The sequence below is a fragment of the Procambarus clarkii genome, chromosome 9 (assembly GCF_040958095.1).
Source record: "Procambarus clarkii isolate CNS0578487 chromosome 9, FALCON_Pclarkii_2.0, whole genome shotgun sequence".
Taxonomy (NCBI): Eukaryota; Metazoa; Arthropoda; class Malacostraca; order Decapoda; family Cambaridae; genus Procambarus; species Procambarus clarkii.
This window is the reverse complement of record NC_091158.1, coordinates 23951228-23976516: the sequence shown is the minus strand read 5'-3', so window position 1 is coordinate 23976516 and position 25289 is coordinate 23951228.

Below are 25289 nucleotides of genomic sequence, written 5' to 3'. Positions count from 1 at the left end.
TAACCAGTTGTACGAATTCCTGTTCTAAAGCGACCTCCCCATTTTTAATCCTTTTGTACCAAGCTCTCTTTTTACCTATAAGGTTCTTCAAATTCTTTGTTATCCACTTTGGGTCATTGGTATTCGATCTATTCAATTTGTATGGTATACTACGTTCCTGTGCTTTGTTTAGAATATTCTTAAATAAGTTATATATTGAATCCACATCGAAATCCCCATTTACGTCACCTATCGCTGGGTTCATGTCTCGCTCCAAGACCGGCCCCCACCCCATACCCAAGACTTTCCAATCAATTTGACCCAAAAAAATTCTAAGGCTATTAAAATCAGCTTTTCGAAAATCTGGCACTTTAACAGAATTTTCTCCTACAGGTCTATTCCATTCTATGCTAAATCTGATTTCTTTGTGATCACTGTTCCCTAGCTCACTCCCTATTTCGATGTCATTGATTTGTGTTTCCCTGTTAGTTAGCACTAAATCTAAAATATTATTTTCCCGTGTTGGTTCCTTAATAAGAACATAAGAACAAAGGTAACTGCAGAAGGCCTATTGGCCCATACGAGGCAGCTCCTATTCTATAACCACCCAATCCCACTCATATACTTGTCCAACCCGCGCTTGAAACAATCGAGGGACCCCACCTCCACCACGTTACGCGGCAATTGGTTCCACAAATCTACAACCCTGTTACTGAACCAGTATTTACCCAAGTCTTTCCTAAATCTAAACTTATCCAATTTATACCCATTGTTTCGTGTTCTGTCCTGTGTTGATACTTTTAATACCCTATTAATATCCCCCTTGTTATGTCCATTCACCCACTTGTAAACCTCTATCATGTCGCCCCTAACTCTTCGCCTTTCCAGTGAATGCAACTTAAGCTTTGTTAATCTTTCTTCATATGAAAGATTTCTAATTTGGGGAATTAACTTAGTCATCCTACGCTGGACACGTTCAAGTGAATTTATATCCATTCTATAATATGGCGACCAAAACTGAACTGCATAATCTAAATGGGGCCTAACTAGAGCAAGATATAGCTTGAGAACCACACCAGGTGTCTTGTTACTAACGCTGCGATTAATAAATCCAAGTGTCCGATTTGCCTTATTACGAACATTTATGCATTGATCCTTTTGTTTTAAATTCTTACTAATCATAACACCCAGATCCCTTTCGCAATCCGACTTCGCAATCACAACACCATCTAGCTCGTATCTTGTAACTCTATCATCATTACCTAACCTCAGAACTTTACATTTATCAGCATTAAACTGCATCTGCCAATCCTTTGACCATTTCAAAACCCTATCTAGATCAACTTGAAGTGATAGTGAGTCCTCCTCCGAATTAATTTCCCTACCGATTTTCGTATCATCGGCAAATTTGCAAATGTTGCTACTCAAACCTGAATCTAAATCATTTATATATATTATAAACAACAGAGGTCCCAGGACAGAGCCTTGAGGCACTCCACTTACAACATTTTCCCACTCTGACTTGATTCCATTTATACTAACTCTCTGTTTCCTTTGGTATAGCCATGCCCTAATCCAGCTTAATATAGCACCCCCAATACCATGAGACTCTATTTTTTTAATCAGTCTTTCATGTGGCACTGTATCAAAAGCTTTGCTAAAGTCAAGGTATACAACATCGCAATCCTTACCACTATCAACTGCCTCAACAATGCTAGAATAAAAAGATAACAAATTTGTTAAACATGAACGGCCATTTATAAAACCATGTTGCGACTCAATTATTAATTTATGTTTTTCAAGATGAAGACGAATTTTATTTGCTATTATAGATTCGAGTAACTTTCCCACAATAGACGTTAGGCTAATTGGTCGATAGTTAGACGCAAGTGATCTATCTCCTTTCTTAAAAACTGGTATCACATTAGCAACTTTCCAAAACTCTGGCTTAATGTGTTGCGTAAGAAAGCAATCGTCAATTAATTCTAGAAAATCTTCTGCTTCACTATTCCCTGTTTTATTCAACCAGTTTATTCCACTAAAATTAAAGTCAAATATGACGTAAATACTGTTAGATCTAGATGCCCTAGATATTTCATCCCATAGATGCTTTGCTTCCATTCTGTCTAAATTTGGTAGCCTATATATAACTCCTATTATAATATTATTTGCTTTTTCGTATAATTCTATCCAAATAGTTTCTGTGTGTGGCTCAGTTTTGATTCCCTCTTTGAGACTACATTTCAAATTGTCCCTAACATATATGGCTACTCCCCCTCCTCGTCTAATATATCTATCTGTGTGAAATAGTTTAAATCCATTTATTTGATATAACATAAGAACATAAGAACAAAGAATGCAAAGAATGCTTAAAGAATGCAAAGAGGAGCTTTGTGACCCACTGTCAACCATATTTAATAAATCAATAGAGTCAGGCAGAGTGCCAGAGTTTTGGAAAGTTGCTAATGTGATACCAGTTTTTAAGAAAGGAGATAGATCACTTGCGTCTAACTATCGACCAATTACCCTAACGTCTATTGTGGGAAAGTTACTCGAATCCATAATAGCAAATAAAATTCGTCTTCATCTTGAAAAACATAAATTAATAATTGAGTCGCAACATGGTTTTATAAATGGCCGTTCATGTTTAACAAATTTGTTATCTTTTTATTCTAGCATTGTTGAGGCAGTTGATAGTGGTAAGGATTGCGATGTTGTATACCTTGACTTTAGCAAAGCTTTAGATACAGTGACACATGAAAGACTGATTAAAAAGATAGAGTCTCATGGTATTGGGGGTGCTATATTAAGCTGGATTAGGGCATGGCTATACCAAAGGAAACAGAGAGTTAGTATAAATGGAATCAAGTCAGAGTGGGAAAATGTTGTAAGTGGAGTGCCTCAAGGCTCTGTCCTGGGACCTCTGTTGTTTATAATATATATAAATGATTTAGATTCAGGTTTGAGTAGCAACATTTGCAAATTTGCCGATGATACGAAAATCGGTAGGGAAATTAATTCGGAGGAGGACTCACTATCACTTCAAGTTGATCTAGATAGGGTTTTGAAATGGTCAAAGGATTGGCAGATGCAGTTTAATGCTGATAAATGTAAAGTTCTGAGGTTAGGTAATGATGATAGAGTTACAAGATACGAGCTAGATGGTGTTGTGATTGCGAAGTCGGATTGCGAAAGGGATCTGGGAGTTATGATTAGTAAGAATTTAAAACAAAAGGATCAATGCATAAATGTTCGTAATAAGGCAAATCGGACACTTGGATTTATTAATCGCAGCGTTAGTAACAAGACACCTGGTGTGGTTCTCAAGCTATATCTTGCTCTAGTTAGGCCCCATTTAGATTATGCAGTTCAGTTTTGGTCGCCATATTATAGAATGGATATAAATTCACTTGAACGTGTCCAGCGTAGGATGACTAAGTTAATTCCCCAAATTAGAAATCTTTCATATGAAGAAAGATTAACAAAGCTTAAGTTGCATTCACTGGAAAGGCGAAGAGTTAGGGGTGACATGATAGAGGTTTACAAGTGGATGAATGGACATAACCGGGGGGATATTAATAGGGTATTAAAAGTATCAACACAGGACAGAACACGAAACAATGGATATAAATTGGATAAGTTTAGATTTAGGAAAGACTTGGGTAAATACTGGTTCAGTAACAGGGTTGTTGATTTGTGGAACCAATTGCCGCGTAACATTGTGGAGGTGGGGTCCCTCGATTGTTTCAAGCACGGGTTGGACAAGTATATGAGTGGGATTGGGTGGTTATAGAATAGGAGCTGCCTCGTATGGGCCAATAGGCCTTCTGCAGTTACCTTTGTTCTTATGTATGTTCTTATGTAAGTATCAACACAGGACAGAACACGAAACAATGGATATAAATTGGATAAGTTTAGATTTAGGAAAGACTTGGGTAAATACTGGTTCAGTAACAGGGTTGTTGATTTGTGGAACCAATTGCCGCGTAACATTGTGGAGGTGGGGTCCCTCGATTGTTTCAAGCACGGGTTGGACAAGTATATGAGTGGGATTGGGTGGTTATAGAATAGGAGCTGCCTCGTATGGGCCAATAGGCCTTCTGCAGTTACCTTTGTTCTTATGTTCTTATAAGAACATAAGAACAAAGGTAACTGCAAAGGCCTATTGGCCCATACGAGGCAGCTCCTATTCTATAACCACCCAATCCCACTCATATACTTGTCCAACCCGCGCTTGAAACAATCGAGGGACACCACCTCCACCACGTTACGCGCAATTGGTTCCACAAATCAACAACCCTGTTACTGAACCAGTATTTACCCAAGTCTTTCCTACATCTAAACTTATCCAATTTATACCCATTGTTTCGTGTTCTGTCTTGTGTTGATATTTTTAATACCCTATTAATATTCCCCCTGTTATGTCCATTCATCCACTTGTAAACCTCTATCATGTCACCCCTAACTCTTCGCCTTTCCAGTGAATGCAACTTAAGCTTTGTTAATCTTTCTTCATATGAAAGATTTCTAATTTGGGGAATTAACTTAGTCATCCTACGTTGGACACGTTCAAGTGAATTTATATCCATTCTATAATACGGCGACCAAAACTGAACTGCATAATCTAAATGGGGCCTAACCAGAGCAAGATATAGCTTAAGAACCACACCAGGTGTCTTGTTACTAACGCTTCGATTTAATAAATCCCAGTGTCCAATTCGCCTTATTACGAACATTCATGCATTGATCCTTTTGTTTTAAATTCTTACTGATCATAACTCCCAGATCCCTTTCGCAATCCGACTTCGCAATCTCAACACCATCTAGCTCGTATCTTGTAACTCTATCAACATTTCCTAGCCTCAGAACTTTACATTTATCAGCATTAAACTGCATTTGCCAATCATTTGACCATTTCAAAACCCTATCTAGATCAACTTGAAGTGATAGTGAGTCCTCCTCCGAATTAAGTTCCCTACCGATTTTCGTATCATCGGCTAATTTGCAAATGTTGCTACTCAAACCTGAATCTAAATCATTTATATATATTATAAACAACAGAGGTCCCAGGACAGAGCCCTGAGGTACTTAAGAACATAAGAACATAAGAACAAAGGTAACTGCAGAAGGCCTATTGGCCCATACGAGGCAGCTCCTATTCTATAACCACCCAATCCCACTCATATACTTGTCCAACCCGTGCTTGAAACAATCGAGGGACCCCACCTCCACAATGTTACGCGGCAATTTGTTCCACAAATCAACAACCCTGTTACTGAACCAGTATTTACCCAAGTCTTTCCTAAATCTAAACTTATCCAATTTATATCCATTGTTTCGTGTTCTGTCCTGTGTTGATACTTTTAATACCCTATTAATATCCCCCCGGTTATGTCCATTCATCCACTTGTAAACCTCTATCATGTCACCCCTAACTCTTCGCCTTTCCAGTGAATGCAACTTAAGCTTTGTTAATCTTTCTTCATATGAAAGATTTCTAATTTGGGGAATTAACTTAGTCATCCTACGCTGGACACGTTCAAGTGAATTTATATCCATTCTATAATATGGCGACCAAAACTGAACTGCATAATCTAAATGGGGCCTAACTAGAGCAAGATATAGCTTGAGAACCACACCAGGTGTCTTGTTACTAACGCTGCGATTAATAAATCCAAGTGTCCGATTTGCCTTATTACGAACATTTATGCATTGATCCTTTTGTTTTAAATTCTTACTAATCATAACTCCCAGATCCCTTTCGCAATCCGACTTCGCAATCACAACACCATCTAGCTCGTATCTTGTAACTCTATCATCATTACCTAACCTCAGAACTTTACATTTATCAGCATTAAACTGCATCTGCCAATCCTTTGACCATTTCAAAACCCTATCTAGATCAACTTGAAGTGATAGTGAGTCCTCCTCCGAATTAATTTCCCTACCGATTTTCGTATCATCGGCAAATTTGCAAATGTTGCTACTCAAACCTGAATCTAAATCATTTATATATATTATAAACAACAGAGGTCCCAGGACAGAGCCTTGAGGCACTCCACTTACAACATTTTCCCACTCTGACTTGATTCCATTTATACTAACTCTCTGTTTCCTTTGGTATAGCCATGCCCTAATCCAGCTTAATATAGCACCCCCAATACCATGAGACTCTATTTTTTTAATCAGTCTTTCATGTGGCACTGTATCAAAAGCTTTGCTAAAGTCAAGGTATACAACATCGCAATCCTTACCACTATCAACTGCCTCAACAATGCTAGAATAAAAAGATAACAAATTTGTTAAACATGAACGGCCATTTATAAAACCATGTTGCGACTCAATTATTAATTTATGTTTTTCAAGATGAAGACGAATTTTATTTGCTATTATAGATTCGAGTAACTTTCCCACAATAGACGTTAGGCTAATTGGTCGATAGTTAGACGCAAGTGATCTATCTCCTTTCTTAAAAACTGGTATCACATTAGCAACTTTCCAAAACTCTGGCACTCTGCCTGACTCTATTGATTTATTAAATATGGTTGACAGTGGGTCACAAAGCTCCTCTTTGCATTCTTTAAGCACCCTAGCAAACACTTCATCCGGCCCTGGGGATTTGTTTGGTTTGAGTTTTACTATTTGTTTAAGAACATCCTCCCTGGTAACTGCTAAACTCGTCAACCTGTCCTCGTCCCCACCCACATAGACTTGTTCGGCTGAAGGCATATTGTTAAGTTCCTCTTTAGTAAATACAGATACAAAATATTTATTAAAAATACTACTCATCTCTTCATCACTATCTGTTATTTGACCTGTCTCAGTTTTTAACGGACCTATCCTTTCCCTAGTCTTAGTACGATATAACTGAAAAAACCCTTTAGGATTTGTCTTTGCTTGCCCTGCTATGCGAACTTCATAGTTTCTTTTTGCTTTCCTTATCTCTTTTTTAACATTTCTAACCAGTTGTACGAATTCCTGTTCTAAAGTGACCTCCCCATTTTTAATCCTTTTGTACCAAGCTCTCTTTTTACCTATAAGGTTCTTCAAATTCTTTGTTATCCACTTTGGGTCATTAGTATACGATCTATTCAATTTGTATGGTATACTACGTTCCTGTGCTTTGTTTAGAATATTCTTAAATAAGTTATATATTGAATCCACATCGAAATCCCCATTTAAGTCACCTATCGCTGGGTTCATGTCTCGCTCCAAGACCGGCCCACACCCCATACCCAAGCCTTTCCAATCAATTTGACCCAAAAAATTTCTTAGGCTATTAAAATCAGCTTTTCGAAAATCTGGCACTTTAACAGAATTTTCTCCTACTGGTCTATTCCATTCTATGCTAAATCTGATTTCTTTGTGATCACTGCTCCCTAGCTCACTCCCTATTTCGATGTCATTAATTTGCGTTTCCCTGTTAGTTAACACTAAATCTAAAATATTATTTTCCCGTGTTGGTTCCTTAATGTGTTGCGTAAGAAAGCAATCGTCAATTAATTCTAGAAAATCTTCTGCTTCACTATTCCCTGTTTTGTTCAACCAGTTTATTCCGCTAAAATTAAAGTCACCCATGACATAAATACTGTTAGATCTAGATGCTCTAGATATTTCATCCCATAGATGCTTTGCTTCCATTCTGTCTAAATTTGGTGGCCTATATATTACTCCTATTATAATATTATTAGCTTTTTCGTTTAATTCAATCCAAATAGTTTCTGTGTGTGGCTCTGTTTTGATTCCCTCTTTGAGACTACATTTCAAATTGTCCCTAACATATATGGCTACTCCACCTCCTCGTCTAATTATGTTCTTATGAACGGCCATTTATAAAACCATGTTGCGACTCAATTATTAATTTATGTTTTTCAAGATGAAGACGAATTTTATTTGCTATTATGGATTCGAGTAACTTTCCCACAATAGACGTTAGGCTAATTGGTCGATAGTTAGACGCAAGTGATCTATTTCCTTTCTTAAAAACTGGTATCACATTAGCAACTTTCCAAAACTCTGGCACTCTGCCTGACTCTATTGATTTATTAAATATGGTTGACAGTGGGTCACAAAGCTCCTCTTTGCATTCTTTAAGCACCCTGGCAAACACTTCATCCGGCCCTGGGGATTTGTTTGGTTTGAGTTTTACTATTTGTTTAAGAACATCCTCCCTGGTAACTGCTAAACTCGTCAACCTGTCCTCGTCCCCACCCACATAGACTTGTTCGGCTGAAGGCATATTGTTAAGTTCCTCTTTAGTAAATACAGATACAAAATATTTATTAAAAATACTACTCATCTCTTCATCACTATCTGTTATTTGACCTGTCTCAGTTTTTAATGGACCTATCCTTTCCCTAGTCTTAGTACGATATAACTGAAAAAACCCTTTAGGATTTGTCTTTGCTTGCCCTGCTATGCGAACTTCATAGTTTCGTTTTGCTTTCCTTATCTCTTTTTTAACATTTCTAACCAGTTGTACGAATTCCTGTTCTAAAGTGACCTCCCCATTTTTAATCCTTTTGTACCAAGCTCTCTTTTTACCTATAAGGTTCTTCAAATTCTTTGTTATCCACAAACATAACAAATATTCAGCTAATAGTTCTCTATTTTCTACATTCATCCACGTTTCGGTAAGTGCAATAATATATATTTTTTTTTGTGCAGACAAGAGCATTTAATTCGTTAATTTTATTTCTTAGACTTCTAAACTTAGACACAGAAACTATTTGGATTGAATTAAACGAAAAAGCTAATAATATTATAATAGGAGTAATATATAGGCCTCCAAATTTAGACAGAATGGAAGCAAAGCATCTATGGGATGAAATATCTAGAGCATCTAGATCTAACAGTATTTATGTCATGGGTGACTTTAATTTTAGCGGAATAAACTGGTTGAACAAAACAGGGAATAGTGAAGCAGAAGATTTTCTAGAATTAATTGACGATTGCTTTCTTACGCAACACATTAAGGAACCAACACGGGAAAATAATATTTTAGATTTAGTGTTAACTAACAGGGAAACGCAAATTAATGACATCGAAATAGGGAGTGAGCTAGGGAGCAGTGATCACAAAGAAATCAGATTTAGCATAGAATGGAATAGACCAGTAGGAGAAAATTCTGTTAAAGTGCCAGATTTTCGAAAAGCTGATTTTAATAGCCTAAGAAATTTTTTGGGTCAAATTGATTGGAAAGGCTTGGGTATGGGGTGTGGGCCGGTCTTGGAGCGAGACATGAACCCAGCAATAGGTGACTTAAATGGGGATTTCGATGTGGATTCAATATATAACTTATTTAAGAATATTCTAAACAAAGCACAGGAACGTAGTATACCATACAAATTGAATAGATCGTATACTAATGACCCAAAGTGGATAACAAAGAATTTGAAGAACCTTATAGGTAAAAAGAGAGCTTGGTACAAAAGGATTAAAAATGGGGAGGTCACTTTAGAACAGGAATTCGTACAACTGGTTAGAAATGTTAAAAAAGAGATAAGGAAAGCAAAAAGAAACTATGAAGTTCGCATAGCAGGGCAAGCAAAGACAAATCCTAAAGGGTTTTTTCAGTTATATCGTACTAAGACTAGGGAAAGGATAGGTCCATTAAAAACTGAGACAGGTCAAATAACAGATAGTGATGAAGAGATGAGTAGTATTTTTAATAAATATTTTGTATCTGTATTTACTAAAGAGGAACTTAACAATATGCCTTCAGCCGAACAAGTCTATGTGGGTGGGGACGAGGACAGGTTGACGAGTTTAGCAGTTACCAGGGAGGATGTTCTTAAACAAATAGTAAAACTCAAACCAAACAAATCCCCAGGGCCGGATGAAGTGTTTGCTAGGGTGCTTAAAGAATGCAAAGAGGAGCTTTGTGACCCACTGTCAACCATATTTAATAAATCAATAGAGTCAGGCAGAGTGCCAGAGTTTTGGAAAGTTGCTAATGTGATACCAGTTTTTAAGAAAGGAGATAGATCACTTGCGTCTAACTATCGACCAATTAGCCTAACGTCTATTGTGGGAAAGTTACTCGAATCTATAATAGCAAATAAAATTCGTCTTCATCTTGAAAAACATAAATTAATAATTGAGTCGCAACATGGTTTTATAAATGGCCGTTCATGTTTAACAAATTTGTTATCTTTTTATTCTAGCATTGTTGAGGCAGTTGATAGTGGTAAGGATTGCGATGTTGTATACCTTGACTTTAGCAAAGCTTTTGATACAGTGCCACATGAAAGACTGATTAAAAAAATAGAGTCTCATGGTATTGGGGGTGCTATATTAAGCTGGATTAGGGCATGGCTATACCAAAGGAAACAGAGAGTTAGTATAAATGGAATCAAGTCAGAGTGGGAAAATGTTGTAAGTGGAGTGCCTCAAGGCTCTGTCCTGGGACCTCTGTTGTTTATAATATATATAAATGATTTAGATTCAGGTTTGAGTAGCAACATTTGCAAATTTGCCGATGATACGAAAATCGGTAGGGAAATTAATTCGGAGGAGGACTCACTATCACTTCAAGTTGATCTAGATAGGGTTTTGAAATGGTCAAAGGATTGGCAGATGCAGTTTAATGCTGATAAATGTAAAGTTCTGAGGTTAGGTAATGATGATAGAGTTACAAGATACGAGCTAGATGGTGTTGTGATTGCGAAGTCGGATTGCGAAAGGGATCTGGGAGTTATGATTAGTAAGAATTTAAAACAAAAGGATCAATGCATAAATGTTCGTAATAAGGCAAATCGGACACTTGGATTTATTAATCGCAGCGTTAGTAACAAGACACCTGGTGTGGTTCTCAAGCTATATCTTGCTCTAGTTAGGCCCCATTTAGATTATGCAGTTCAGTTTTGGTCGCCATATTATAGAATGGATATAAATTCACTTGAACGTGTCCAGCGTAGGATGACTAAGTTAATTCCCCAAATTAGAAATCTTTCATATGAAGAAAGATTAACAAAGCTTAAGTTGCATTCACTGGAAAGGCGAAGAGTTAGGGGTGACATGATAGAGGTTTACAAGTGGATGAATGGACATAACCGGGGGGATATTAATAGGGTATTAAAAGTATCAACACAGGACAGAACACGAAACAATGGATATAAATTGGATAAGTTTAGATTTAGGAAAGACTTGGGTAAATACTGGTTCAGTAACAGGGTTGTTGATTTGTGGAACCAATTGCCGCGTAACATTGTGGAGGTGGGGTCCCTCGATTGTTTCAAGCACGGGTTGGACAAGTATATGAGTGGGATTGGGTGGTTATAGAATAGGAGCTGCCTCGTATGGGCCAATAGGCCTTCTGCAGTTACCTTTGTTCTTATGTTCTTATGTTCTTAAGTACCTCAGGGCTCTGTCCTGGGACCTCTGTTGTTTATAATATATATAAATGATTTAGATTCAGGTTTGAGTAGCAACATTTGCAAATTAGCCGATGATACGAAAATCGGTAGGGAACTTAATTCGGAGGAGGACTCACTATCACTTCAAGTTGATCTAGATAGGGTTTTGAAATGGTCAAAGGATTGGCAGATGCAGTTTAATGCTGATAAATGTAAAGTTCTGAGGTTAGGTAATGATGATAGAGTTACAAGATACGAGCTAGATGGCGTTGTGATTGCGAAGTCGGATTGCGAAAGGGATCTGGGAGTTATGATTAGTAAGAATTTAAAACAAAAGGATCAATGCATAAATGTTCGTAATAAGGCAAATCGGACACTTGGATTTATTAATCGCAGCGTTAGTAACAAGACACCTGGTGTGGTTCTCAAGCTATATCTTGCTCTAGTTAGGCCCCATTTAGATTATGCAGTTCAGTTTTGGTCGCCATATTATAGAATGGATATAAATTCACTTGAACGTGTCCAGCGTAGGATGACTAAGTTAATTCCCCAAATTAGAAATCTTTCATATGAAGAAAGATTAACAAAGCTTAAGTTGCATTCACTGGAAAGGCGAAGAGTTAGGGGTGACATGATAGAGGTTTACAAGTGGATGAATGGACATAACCGGGGGGATATTAATAGGGTATTAAAAGTATCAACACAGGACAGAACACGAAACAATGGATATAAATTGGATAAGTTTAGATTTAGGAAAGACTTGGGTAAATACTGGTTCAGTAACAGGGTTGTTGATTTGTGGAACCAATTGCCGCGTAACATTGTGGAGGTGGGGTCCCTCGATTGTTTCAAGCACGGGTTGGACAAGTATATGAGTGGGATTGGGTGGTTATAGAATAGGAGCTGCCTCGTATGGGCCAATAGGCCTTCTGCAGTTACCTTTGTTCTTATGTTCTTATGTTCTTAAGTACCTCAGGGCTCTGTCCTGGGACCTCTGTTGTTTATAATATATATAAATGATTTAGATTCAGGTTTGAGTAGCAACATTTGCAAATTAGCCGATGATACGAAAATCGGTAGGGAACTTAATTCGGAGGAGGACTCACTATCACTTCAAGTTGATCTAGATAGGGTTTTGAAATGGTCAAAGGATTGGCAGATGCAGTTTAATGCTGATAAATGTAAAGTTCTGAGGTTAGGTAATGATGATAGAGTTACAAGATACGAGCTAGATGGTGTTGTGATTGCGAAGTCGGATTGCGAAAGGGATCTGGGAGTTATGATTAGTAAGAATTTAAAACAAAAGGATCAATGCATAAATGTTCGTAATAAGGCAAATCGGACACTTGGATTTATTAATCGCAGCGTTAGTAACAAGACACCTGGTGTGGTTCTCAAGCTATATCTTGCTCTAGTTAGGCCCCATTTAGATTATGCAGTTCAGTTTTGGTCGCCATATTATAGAATGGATATAAATTCACTTGAACGTGTCCAGCGTAGGATGACTAAGTTAATTCCCCAAATTAGAAATCTTTCATATGAAGAAAGATTAACAAAGCTTAAGTTGCATTCACTGGAAAGGCGAAGAGTTAGGGGTGACATGATAGAGGTTTACAAGTGGATGAATGGACATAACCGGGGGGATATTAATAGGGTATTAAAAGTATCAACACAGGACAGAACACGAAACAATGGATATAAATTGGATAAGTTTAGATTTAGGAAAGACTTGGGTAAATACTGGTTCAGTAACAGGGTTGTTGATTTGTGGAACCAATTGCCGCGTAACATTGTGGAGGTGGGGTCCCTCGATTGTTTCAAGCACGGGTTGGACAAGTATATGAGTGGGATTGGGTGGTTATAGAATAGGAGCTGCCTCGTATGGGCCAATAGGCCTTCTGCAGTTACCTTTGTTCTTATGTTCTTATGTTCTACTGTTAGTGTAATATACCCTAAGTGAATTGTTATTTTGAGGCCCTTCTCTTTCCCTGATCATTTTGCCAATTCCTTTCTCCCACAAACACATACTTTTATTACCTCCTTCCTACGAATCAATTCTCATACCTCTATCTACTAACAGTTTAAACCCAAACAAACACCTCTAACCACTTCTTCCAACGAGTTCGCAACAGCAACAACCCCAGCTCTCGATAGATGCACCCCATCACGAGCATACATTTCATTTCTTCCATAGAAGTGTTCCCAGTTGTCTATGAAAGATATTGCATTTGATTTGCAATATCTTTCCAGCCGGCAATTGACACCAAGTGCCCTCGATATCCATTCATTTCCTACTCCCTTTCTTGGAAGAATGCCACATATGATCGGGATTCCTCCCTTGCTCCTTACTAATTCAATGGCTGTCCTGAATCTCTGTATTAGTTCCTCACTCCTAACTCGTCCAACATCATTACCCCCTGCACTAATACAAATAATGGGTTTGCTTCCATTTCCTGTCATAATATCATTCATGTTTCCAACAATATCACCAATTCCAGCTCCCGGATAGCAAACCCTTAATCTGTTCTCCCTATCTCTGGCACAAAACGTTCTGTCTAAATACCTCACCTGGGAATCTCCCACAACCAAAATTCGCTTCGATTCTCCCTTTTCCTTTGGAGCAGTTTGAGGGACCTGCGCTTCAATGCTCCTCGTTACTCTGTCTTTGCCACCTCGTTGAACAACAGGTTCAACACAGCACTCGTCCTCTAATACATCAAATGCGTTAAAAGTCCTTAGGTGTAGGCTATTAGTGGTCGGTTTTGCCAAGGTCTTCTTAAGACCCCAGTCTTTCACAACTTGCCAAGACGAGGTCTTCTTAATACTGGTCCCGTCAGTCCTCCTTAATGAGGTCCCGTCAATACTGGCCTCCTCCTTCGTTTCTTCCCGAAGTCGTAGCCGTCGTACCTCCTCCCGCAGGGAATCCATTTCTGCTCTCAGAGCTCCAACCAGACTCACCAAATCTTATAACTTATAAGCTGGACACGAGTTCTCTCACATTGACAGTGGCTTGATGGAAAATGCAGACTGACCCCACACTCATCTGGTGCCTTCGGGAAGTGGAGATGTTTGAGATATATATCTCGAACTATCTACTTCTTTTGTAAGGTCTGATGGTGTAGTGGGTTAAAGCATACTAGTTATGCCTGCTACTGGAAGGTAGTTGTGCTTTCTGGGTTCGAGTCCCACTGGTGGGTGTTGTCCAAAGATTTTTAATCTTCACTTGTGGTTTATGCAAGTATAGGCTTATATATATATATATATATTTATAGATATTTTTATATAGAGTTTATAGATATATATATTATATATATATATATATATATATATATATATATATATATATATATATATATATATATATATATATATATATATATATATATATATATATATATACATATATATATATATATATATATATACATATATATATATATATATATATATATATATATATATATATATATATATATATATATATATATATATCGTGTTTCCACTATTAAAGCATTGTAAATAAGATTATGGAGAAGTGTATGGTCCTTCCTGAAATTGACATAGACATCTTTAAACAGCCTGCCTGGGTATTGATTACCGGAATCACTAATAGTGGCAAAACTGTTTTAGTTAGTAAATTGTGAAAAATGCCGACATAAATTTTCCAAAATTATAGTTTCAAGTGTGGATGACTTTTCTCACCCCTTATTGCAAATAGCCAATTTACGCAACACAATTACACCTATTAAGAGTTTGATCAATCCAGCAGACTTTCAGAATCCATACACGAAAGAATCAATATTATACATAATTGACGATTTGTTTCTTGAAGGGTTTCAGAGTCAGATTATTGCCAATGTTTTTATTTGAGGCAGACACGATGTGATTTCTGTTATTTTAGTGAGTCAAAATGTGTTTCCTCAGGGAAAATTTGCCAGAACGATATGTTTGAATTGTAGTCATTACATTTTGCTGAAACAAAGAGACTTAAGTCAACTTGAAATTTTGTCACGACAGATTTTCGGGTGAGATACTGTGAACGATTTTGTGAAAATTTATTGTCGAGCAACTATAGAGAATAATTACGGTTATCTTTTATTGGATTTAACGGCCCCTGAAGTATTGCAGTTGCGATCTCGCATAGCCGACGAAGGACCCTGCGAAGTTGTGTACATTTGGTGAGAGCGGGTGACACCATGACTCTAGCGCCACTTAAGAGGCTGGTTCTCAAGCCTGAATTTAATAACATTTCATCGCCAGCTGGTTTCACTGGCAATGTACGAAAACTTTTCCACCAATCGAAAATGATAGACTCTAGCATTACGCTAGATGACACGAAATAATTTCTTCGAGGTGAGAGGTCATTTGCTCTTCACAGAGGAAATAGGGTGCGTTTCCCCCGTCGAAAACTTTTAGCACCCAAACAACGTGTGATTATTGCCTGTGACCTCGGGGATTTTTGCTATTTACGGTAATATAATAATGGTGTCAAATATCTGCTGGTGTGTGTGTGGATGTTTTCTCAGGTGAGCGTTGAAGCTTTATTAAAAAAAGGTTCCAAACATATGTTGCGGGCGTAAAGTAATATATTAGAAAAAAACAGAATTTCGAGGAGTGAGGCGGATTTTCACCGATCGGGGGACGGAGTTCTATTATAAAACTATCCAAAATTATTTAAGTAAGAAACACATTAAGATATACAGTGTTTTCTCTGATATGAAAGCGAGCATAGTGGAGCGTGCCATACGAACTTTACCATCATATAACTCAAACTAATTGTTTAAAATATTTAAACGTTCTCTCGAAAGTCGTGGACGTTTATAATAATACATAACACAGAATAATAAAAAGCACTCCACAAGTTGTTCACAACCTGCGTGACTGCATTCGGAGACAGTTTAAAACGATGTATATAAACAACAGCCCTTCACACTCTCCCATTAGTCCGCGTTTGAAGGTTGGGACGTATGTACGCTTAGCAAAACGGAGAAATACATTTAACAAAAGTTTTGGGCCACAAAATACGGAGGAAATTTTTAAAGTGCTACCGTTGAACACGGAACAACGTGTACCCGTCTATAAAATCGGAGATTTAAGCGGTGAGGTTATTAGTGGTCTATTTTACGAACAGGAGCTGATAGCCGTCACATTGCCTGAACATTTTCCTGTAAGTATTCTCAGGTCCAGGAAAACTGCCGGTGGACAGCAAGAATATCATGTGAACTGGCGAGGATATCCAGCCACTTCTAATTCGTGGGTCAAATCTCACGATATCATTAATCTAAATAATGCCAGCATGGGAACAGTCCTTTGTTGAGAAACACCACGAGATATTGTTCCTTCTCAATAATTTATCACGTCAAAAACGCAATAAACTTATTAAGACCTTGAAACGACAAAAACTAGAAAGTATTTCTGAAATATTTGTTAATTTTCTTAAACAAAACATTTCAGTTCAGTCATTTCAGTCAATCATTAATAATCTATAGAAAAATAAAAACGACATACGTTCTGTTGCTTGCAAGAGGACTCCATTAAACGTAAAGAAGTCTATACTAACGTCTCGCAGGGGCGGGGCAATACTAGCAGCCTTACTCCCTCTTGCTGTGTCATTAATTACATCTCTAATAAAATAAAAGTACGCAATATGGTGCGAGAATATTGTCTCATTCCACGGGCAGCTGTCGAAAAGTATCTTTTTAAAGCAAACAAAACTGCGGCTGTTGACTCTACCAGGAACCTGACCTCACCAATTAACGAAGACGATAGAGTCGGTGGTTTAAGCCTACAGGTGCCCAGTGAGAACAACAACACCACCTTTCCTAGTGAAAGTGGAAAGGCCCCATAAGGGCGTGAGTCGCGCCCTTGCCCGCCCCTTACAGCCCGCCCGCGCCTGCAAAAAGCACCCTTCCGGGGTGGCACCCAGCGCCCGAAAGCGCCCCTCTGGGGCGGCGCGAAAGTTTCCCCCCGCCGTGCCATTGAATGGCAAAACAAATAATAAAGAGCCATTACCCGCTGAAATGCAAGTATTCATGACTGCCAACAAGGAGAACAGAAGCAGCAGGAGCAGGGCGGTGCCCAGTTTAGATGATTTTATTAACGTTCATTTCAAGGAGGCCGAACTTCCTTACGTTAAGTCTTTAATTCAACTGTTCAGAGACCATCCTGATATTGTCTGGGACTCGAGGGGAAATTTATTAAGCCCCCATACAGAATTTAAATATTTTGGATATAATTAAAAAATTGGGGCATTCTAAGGCTCAATTAAAAAAAACTGAGTTGTCAGATGTACGAACACTATTGAAATACGTCCAAATGGAGCCGACCTTCGTACGCAATCGCGCGAGGCATCAGCTGAAAGGGGGTGATGTTGTGGACGGGCCAGTTTGGGAGGCCTAATAAACGCCCATAGAAGTTATATATCAAATTAGTTACTGAAGAATTTTCATGGAAGAAACATCCCATTTGGCTGCTGTGGAAGAAAAGACCAGATTATTAATATTGAAGAGACTCGTGACTACAGAAAGTTATCACTCTTGTGTGAGTCATAAGTGTAGTGTAATTTCGGCTCTGTGTAAAGCCTATGACCGATACATGATGAGCGCTCCAACAGAACGATTTTCTAATTCCTTTAACGAGGCCAGTTAAAAATATACTTCCTATTCTCAAGAAGAAATTCTGGGTGAAATAAGAAGAATGGAACAATTAACCTTCAGGTGCCGTGATTTGATCACATTGTTTGAAGTGTCCCGAGGCTAATATGAAAGTTTCTCTACACCTGTGGTGGAGGAGGAGGAAGGGCCTTGAACTTGCCCCATTATCATCCCCTCACACACCATCCCCTCTTATCCCCTACTTCCACCACCGTATACATAAGCCCAGGCTCACACCATGATTTTAACACTCGAATCAGCGAACAGTTCTCTCTCCACCCTTATCCATCATGTCACTCTCGTCCGAACTGTAGCTGATCGAGGGAGACGTCCTCGACGTCTAACCCCCGCATCGTATTGACATCCTCGCGTACGAACTCCCGGCAACTATAGTGCGGCCCTATGGACTCGCTTCTGCACTCTGGCACACCTACCCTTACGCTGCAAGTGAACGGACGCCTCTTTCCTACGAAAACATGGCAGTCGTTGGAAACATGGCAGTCGTTGCATCTCGCGACTTCCCTGGTGACGTTGTGATCAGACCAGCCCCACTCCCAACGAATCATATGGACTCGGATCCGAATGAGGGTCGCTTCCCTGGTACTGCTGCACTCATCTCGACGTTCGGCGTGGGCCCTCCGATTGAGAGTAATCTCATTGCCAGGGAACAAATGACTCGCAGTAGTGACAAACATTACACTCAAGGTCTCACCCTGGACACAGCACAGATTCGCAGATTCTGGCTTAACGCCAGCCTAACTACTCTGGGAAGGCTGGTGGTGAATTCCGAGGACTTTAATCGAATCGTCCTCCCATACGGAATTGGGTCAACTCGTGACTCAATAGATGACTGGATGTCAAATTTCGGGGAGATGATGGTGAATTTGCAGAGGGTGCTCAGGAGTCGCAACGGCGACCTCGTCATCGTGAGTGCTGCAATCACTGGGGGAAGTGGACTGGCTGTGCCTATTCGCAGCAAAGATCCTTCCAGCCCAGACAACTCAAGCTCATTTTCCTTCGACGACGGAACCATCGCCGGAGAAGAACCATCACTGACTTCTGTGGGAACCGACCTGTGAGATTTATATTTATTTAATTTATATGAATTTATATTTACGTTAATTTGTATACTTCGATAGCAATTTGTATGATGTTAAGTGGACTGTATTTCTGCAATAATCTCACAAATCGATCCTCTACACATTAGGGGGGTTTATATTAAATTTATATATATACAGCCAATTAAACTACAGTATTAACTACACATTGAAGAGGGTCCTTATCTTATTGTACAGCAGGCCTTAGTCCACCAGGTATAACCAGGATGTAGACACCAAATTATCCTCTTTGAGGTAGCTTCCATCACCCAGTAACTGGTACACAAAGCATGCTTCCTCGTCTTGACTTGACCTAGAAGGGCGCTAGCTGTAAAGCCAGAATCCTAATATATGACAGCTATATCAGAGAAAACACTGTACAAGGAACCATAAAGACCTGGGCTTAATTACCTTTAGTATGAGGCGATCTCGTGCTCTAACCGGCCCACCCTCTCTAATGACATTAATGGCCATAAATGATAGATAAATGGGTTTCGGCAGAACACTTAACTTGTATTTGTTAACAGCGTGTTGATGATGGTACACCTTTGGTTTCCATAACACTTCGTCCAAGTAAAATTAACAGGAGCCGAATTGCTCCCATGCCTCTGGTCTCAGTACAATAACAATGGCTGACCACTCCCTCACAACTGACGCTACTGGCCTACATTGTCCAGATTTCAGAAAGTGATAGAAGGGTCACATTTACTCTATTTTAATATTGATAATTAGGTTAATTTATATGAGATGTTTTTATGATGGTAAAGTCCAAAGACTAATGTATTTTAGAATAATTCCCACCATAATAGGTGGTGAATTTATAATAGTATGTGGTAATGATATTCCGTTTTCTATAGACGGAAATTCCACTACAGTTACATTTTCTATGGGTAACTTGTTTATACAATACAGCAATATTATCTGTCTGTATGATATTATTAAATGGTGTCGGATTTTCCGACAACTTCGCCATTAGAAAAACAACTCAAACCTCCCTCTGCCAAAAACACTAACAACAGAAGTAAAATTCAAGAGGAGTCTTCAGAGGTTAACGACCTATTCATCATAACTCCCCCTATCAAGAAGCGCAAATAGTTATGCGCAAATAATGTATGTATATATATATATATATATATATATAAATATATATATATATATATATATATATATATATATATATATATATATATATATATATATATATATATATATATATATATATATATATATATATATATATATATTAGTATATTAGTATATTTTGGTAGCAGTCTTTCCTGTAGACATATATTATTAAATATGACCGAAAAAATAAGATTAATAATTCTAACACGAATTTTCTCGATCTTTCGTACATTTCTTTTCACTGATGGTGGTAATTCAAAAATCAATTCTCCAAAATTCACTATTATTTCTAGTCTGATGCGACACTTGAGCGCGTTTCGTAAAACTTATTACATTTTCAAAGACTTTAGTTTACACATGCACAACTGAATAGAACTTACACATCTCCAATTTGTTAATATCTACATTTGAGTGAGGTAGATGGGGTGAGGTGGCATTAATAGGGTATTAATTTCATCAACACAAGACAGAACACGAAACAATGGGTATTGAATGTAGGCTTTCTACAATCACTTCCATTCAATACCCATTGTTTCGTATAAGTTTCGTACAATACCCATTGTACCGCATAAGAGGCTGGTACATAAGCTGCAGAGACAGGCAGGTGTAGCTGGTAAGGTGCTCCAGTGGATAAGGGAGTATCTAAGCAATAGGAAGCAGAGAGTTACGGTGAGGGGTGAGACCTCCGATTGGCGTGAAGTCACCAGTGGAGTCCCACAGGGCTCTGTACTCGGTCCTATCTTGTTTTCTGATATATGTAAATGATCTCCCAGAGGGTATCGATTCATTTCTCTCAATGTTTGCAGACGATGCTAAAATTATGAGAAGGATTAAAACAGAAGAGGACTGTTTGAGGCTTCAAGAAGACCTAGACAAGCTGATGGAATGGTCGAACAAATGGTTGTTAGAGTTTAACCCAACCAAATGTAATGTAATGAAGATAGGTGTAGGGAGCAGGAGGCCAGAGACAAGGTATCATCTGGGAGAGGAAATTCTTCAGGAGTCAGAGAAGGAAAAAGACTTGGGGGTTGATATCACGCCAGACCTGTCTCCTGCAGCACATATGAAGCGGATAACATCAGCGGCATATTCCAGGCTGGCCAACATACGAACGGCATTCAGAAACTTGTGTAAAGAATCATTCAGAACTTTGTATACCACATATGTCAGGCCAATCCTAGAGTATGCAGCCGCAGCATGGAGTCCATATCTAGTCAAGGATAAGACTAAACTGGAAAAAGTTCAAAGGTTTGCCACCAGACTAGTACCCGAGCTGAGAGGTATGAGCTTCGAGGAGAGACTACGGGAATTAAACCTCACTTTGCTGGAAGACAGAAGAGTTAGGGGGGACATGATCACCTCATTCAAGATTCTAAAGGGAATTGATAGGGTAGATAAAGACAGTTTATTTAACACAAGGGGAACACGTACAAGGGGACACAGGTGGAAACTGAGTGCCTAAATGAGCCACAGAGATATTAGAAAGAACTTTTTTAGTGTCAGAGTGGTGGACAAATGGAATGCATTAGGAAGAGATGTGGTGGAGGCTGACTCCATACACAGTTTCAAGTGTAGATATGATAGAGCCCGATAGGCTCAGGAATCTGTACACCTGTTGATTGACGGTTGAGAGGCGGGACCAAAGAGCCAGAGCTCAACCCCCGCAAACACAACTAGGTGAGTACAACTAGGTGAGTACACACACACACACACACACACACACACACACACACACACACACACACAACAGGATTAGATGTAACAAAGCTAGGAACGATTACATTCACATAAGATGAGTGTCGGAAAGAAATTATGAGAATCATATTGCAATCAAAGCGAAAAAGCAACCTAAATTACTACATAACCATATAAGAAGGAAGATGTCGGTAAATGACCAAGTGACAAGACTGAGGAAAACAGAAGGGGCATATATAGAAAGCGACAAGGAAATCTGCGAGATACTGAATTCAAGTTTCCATGGAGTGTTCACAACCGACCCTGAGTGGCTCCCATTGTTAGAAGAGATTACCCTAGATGGAAGACAGAAGATGGAAGATGGAAGATATAGAGGTGACAGCAGAGGAGGTAATGAAACAGTTGACAACACTGGATGCAACTAAAGCGGTTGGACCAGACAAAGTATCACCATGGATATTAAGGAGGCAGTGCAAGCTCTCAGCGTGCCTCTGGCAATGATCTTTAATGAGTCATGTATGTCGGGGGAATTGCCCAGTTGCTGGAAGGAGGCAAATGTCGTACCGATTTTCAAGAAAGGTGATAGGGAGGAGGCACTTAACTACAGACCCGTATCACTGACAAGCATCCCTTGCAAAATACTTGAAAGAATAATTAGGCTAAGACTTGTTGAGCACCTGGAGAGCATTGGGTTTGTACACAAGCACCAACATGGGTTCTGGACAGGGAAATCATGCTCAATAAACCTTTTAGAATTCTATGACAAAGTAACAAGGATAAGGCAGGACAGAGAAGGCTGGGCAGACTGCATATTTCTTGACTGCCAAAGGCCTTTGATACAGTACCGCACATGAGACTGCTTTACAAACTTGAAAGGCAGGCAGGAGTAAGCGGAAAGGCTCTAGCATGGGTGAGGAACTACCTAACAGGAAGGAGCCAGAGGGTAATGGTAAGGGGCAAGAAGTCGGACTGGTGGACAGTAACGAGTGGAGTACCTCAAGGATCGGTGCTGGGCCCAATCCTATTTCTAACTTACGTAAATGATATGTTTACAGGAGAGGAATCATACATGCCAATGTTTACGGATGACGCAAAATTAATGAGAAGAGTTGTGACAGATGTGGAATGTAGGATCCTCCAAGAGGGCTTAAACAGGTTGCAGAGATGGTCAGTGAAATGGCTACTGGAGTTCAACACCAGTAAATGTAAAGTTATAGAAATGGGATCAGGTGATAGACGACCAAGGGGACAGTACACAATGAAGGGGAACTGCTTAGCTGTAACAATTCGAGAAAGAGACCTGCGAGGTGATGTGACACCTAATCTAACTCCTGAGGCACATATAAATAGGATAACGACAGCAGCATACTCTGCGCTGGCGAAAATTAGAACTTCATTCAGAAACCTATGTGAGGAGGCTTTTAGGGCGCTTTACACTGCCTACGTGAGACCAGTCTTAGAGTATGCCGCGTCATCATGGAGCCCCCACCTGAAGAAACACATAAGGAAACTAGAGAAGGTTCAGAGGTTTGCAACGAGGCTTGTCCCAGAGTTACGAGGGATGGGATATGAAGAACGTCTGAGGGAACTGGACCTTACGACATTAGAGAAAAGAAGGGAGAGAGGAGATATGATACGGACATATAAAATACTCAGGGGAATTGACAAAGTGGAAATAGATGAAATGTTCACACATAATAATAACAGAACGAGGGGACATGGGTGGAAACTGGAAACTCAGATGAGCCACAGAGATGTTAGGAAGTTTTCTTTTAGTGTGAGAGTAGTGGAAACATGGAATACACTTGGGGAACAGGTTGTGGAAGCAAACTCTATTCATACTTTTAAAATTAGGTATAATAGGGAAATGAGACAGGAGTCATTGCTGTAAACAACCGATGGCTGGAAAGGCGGGATCCAAGAGTCAATACTCGATCCTGCAAGCACAAATAGGTGAGTACAAATAGGTGATTACACACCAGACACACACACATACACACACACTGGTGCTACCCAGTAACACCAGCGGGGTGGGCAACCTACACCACCCTCCTCTGCATAGAAAGCCCCTCTTTCCTTCCTGTCCTCCCGCCCCATTCACCCCATACCCTCCCTGTCCTTCCCCCTTCACTTGACCCCCCACCCCTCATCCCAGTATCCTCTGCAACCCTGGTATCCACCTCACAAATCCTTCCACCCATGGCACAGCTTCCTTCACCAGCAGAAAATTCACCAAGGAGGAGATTTGAGAAGGGACAGAAGAAAGTGAGCCTCAAGGCAATGTACACTAACACAGACGGTATTACAAATAAAGCAAATGAACTTGGAGAATGGGTACTAGAGGAAAATCCAGACATAATAGCTCTCACAGAAACAAAGCTGCCGAAAACAATAACAAATGCAGTGTTCCCACGGGACTATTATGTTATGAGGAAGGAGAGAGATGGAAGAGGTGGGGGTGGTGTAGCTCTGCTGGTAAGAAAAGGCTGGGATTTTGAGGAGTTGGTTGTTCAGGGATGTGAAGGTTTCAGTGACTACATAATATGAACAATAACAACTGGAGGGCAAAAAATTATAGTCGTAGTCATATATAATCCGCCACCAAATGACAGAAGACCCAGACAGGAATATGATAGAAACAATATGGCCACCATTAACATAATAGAGAGAGCAGCTTCTGTTGCTAGCAGGAATGGATCTGGACTACTAATCATGGGAGACTTCAACCATGGGAAGATAGATTGGGAGAACAGAGACCCGCATGGAGGACCAGGAACATGGAGAGCTAAGCTGCTGGACGTGGCAACAAGAAACTTTCTAAGCCAGCACATCAAGGATCCAACAAGAATGAGAGGAGAGGATGAACCAGCAATGCTTGATCTGATATTTACCCTAAATGAGTGGGATATAAGGGAAGTCAAGATGGAAGCGTCCTTGGGAATGAGTGATCACAGTGTATTGAACTTTGAGTACCTGATAGAGCTAGGAATTATCCCCCCCCAAAAAAAAAGAACTAGGAAACAAAAGGCTGGCATACCGAAAGGGAAATTATGAGGAGATGAGAAGCTTCCTAAGGGAAATACCTTGGGACACAGACCACAGAGCTAAGTCTGTACAAGATATGATGGACTATGTCACCCAAAAGTGTCAGGAGGCAGTAAGCAGATACATCCTGGCCCAAAAGGAAAAATCCGAGAAGCAAAAGAAGAATCCATGGTATAATAGGGCACGTATGGAAGCAAAGAAACTGAACAAAAGGGCATGGAAGAAATTCCGGAATAACAGAACACCAGAAAGCAGAGAGAAATACCAGAGAACCAGGAATGAGTATGTCAGGGTGAGAAGAAGCAGAGAAAAGTTATGAAAATGATATAGCAAACAAA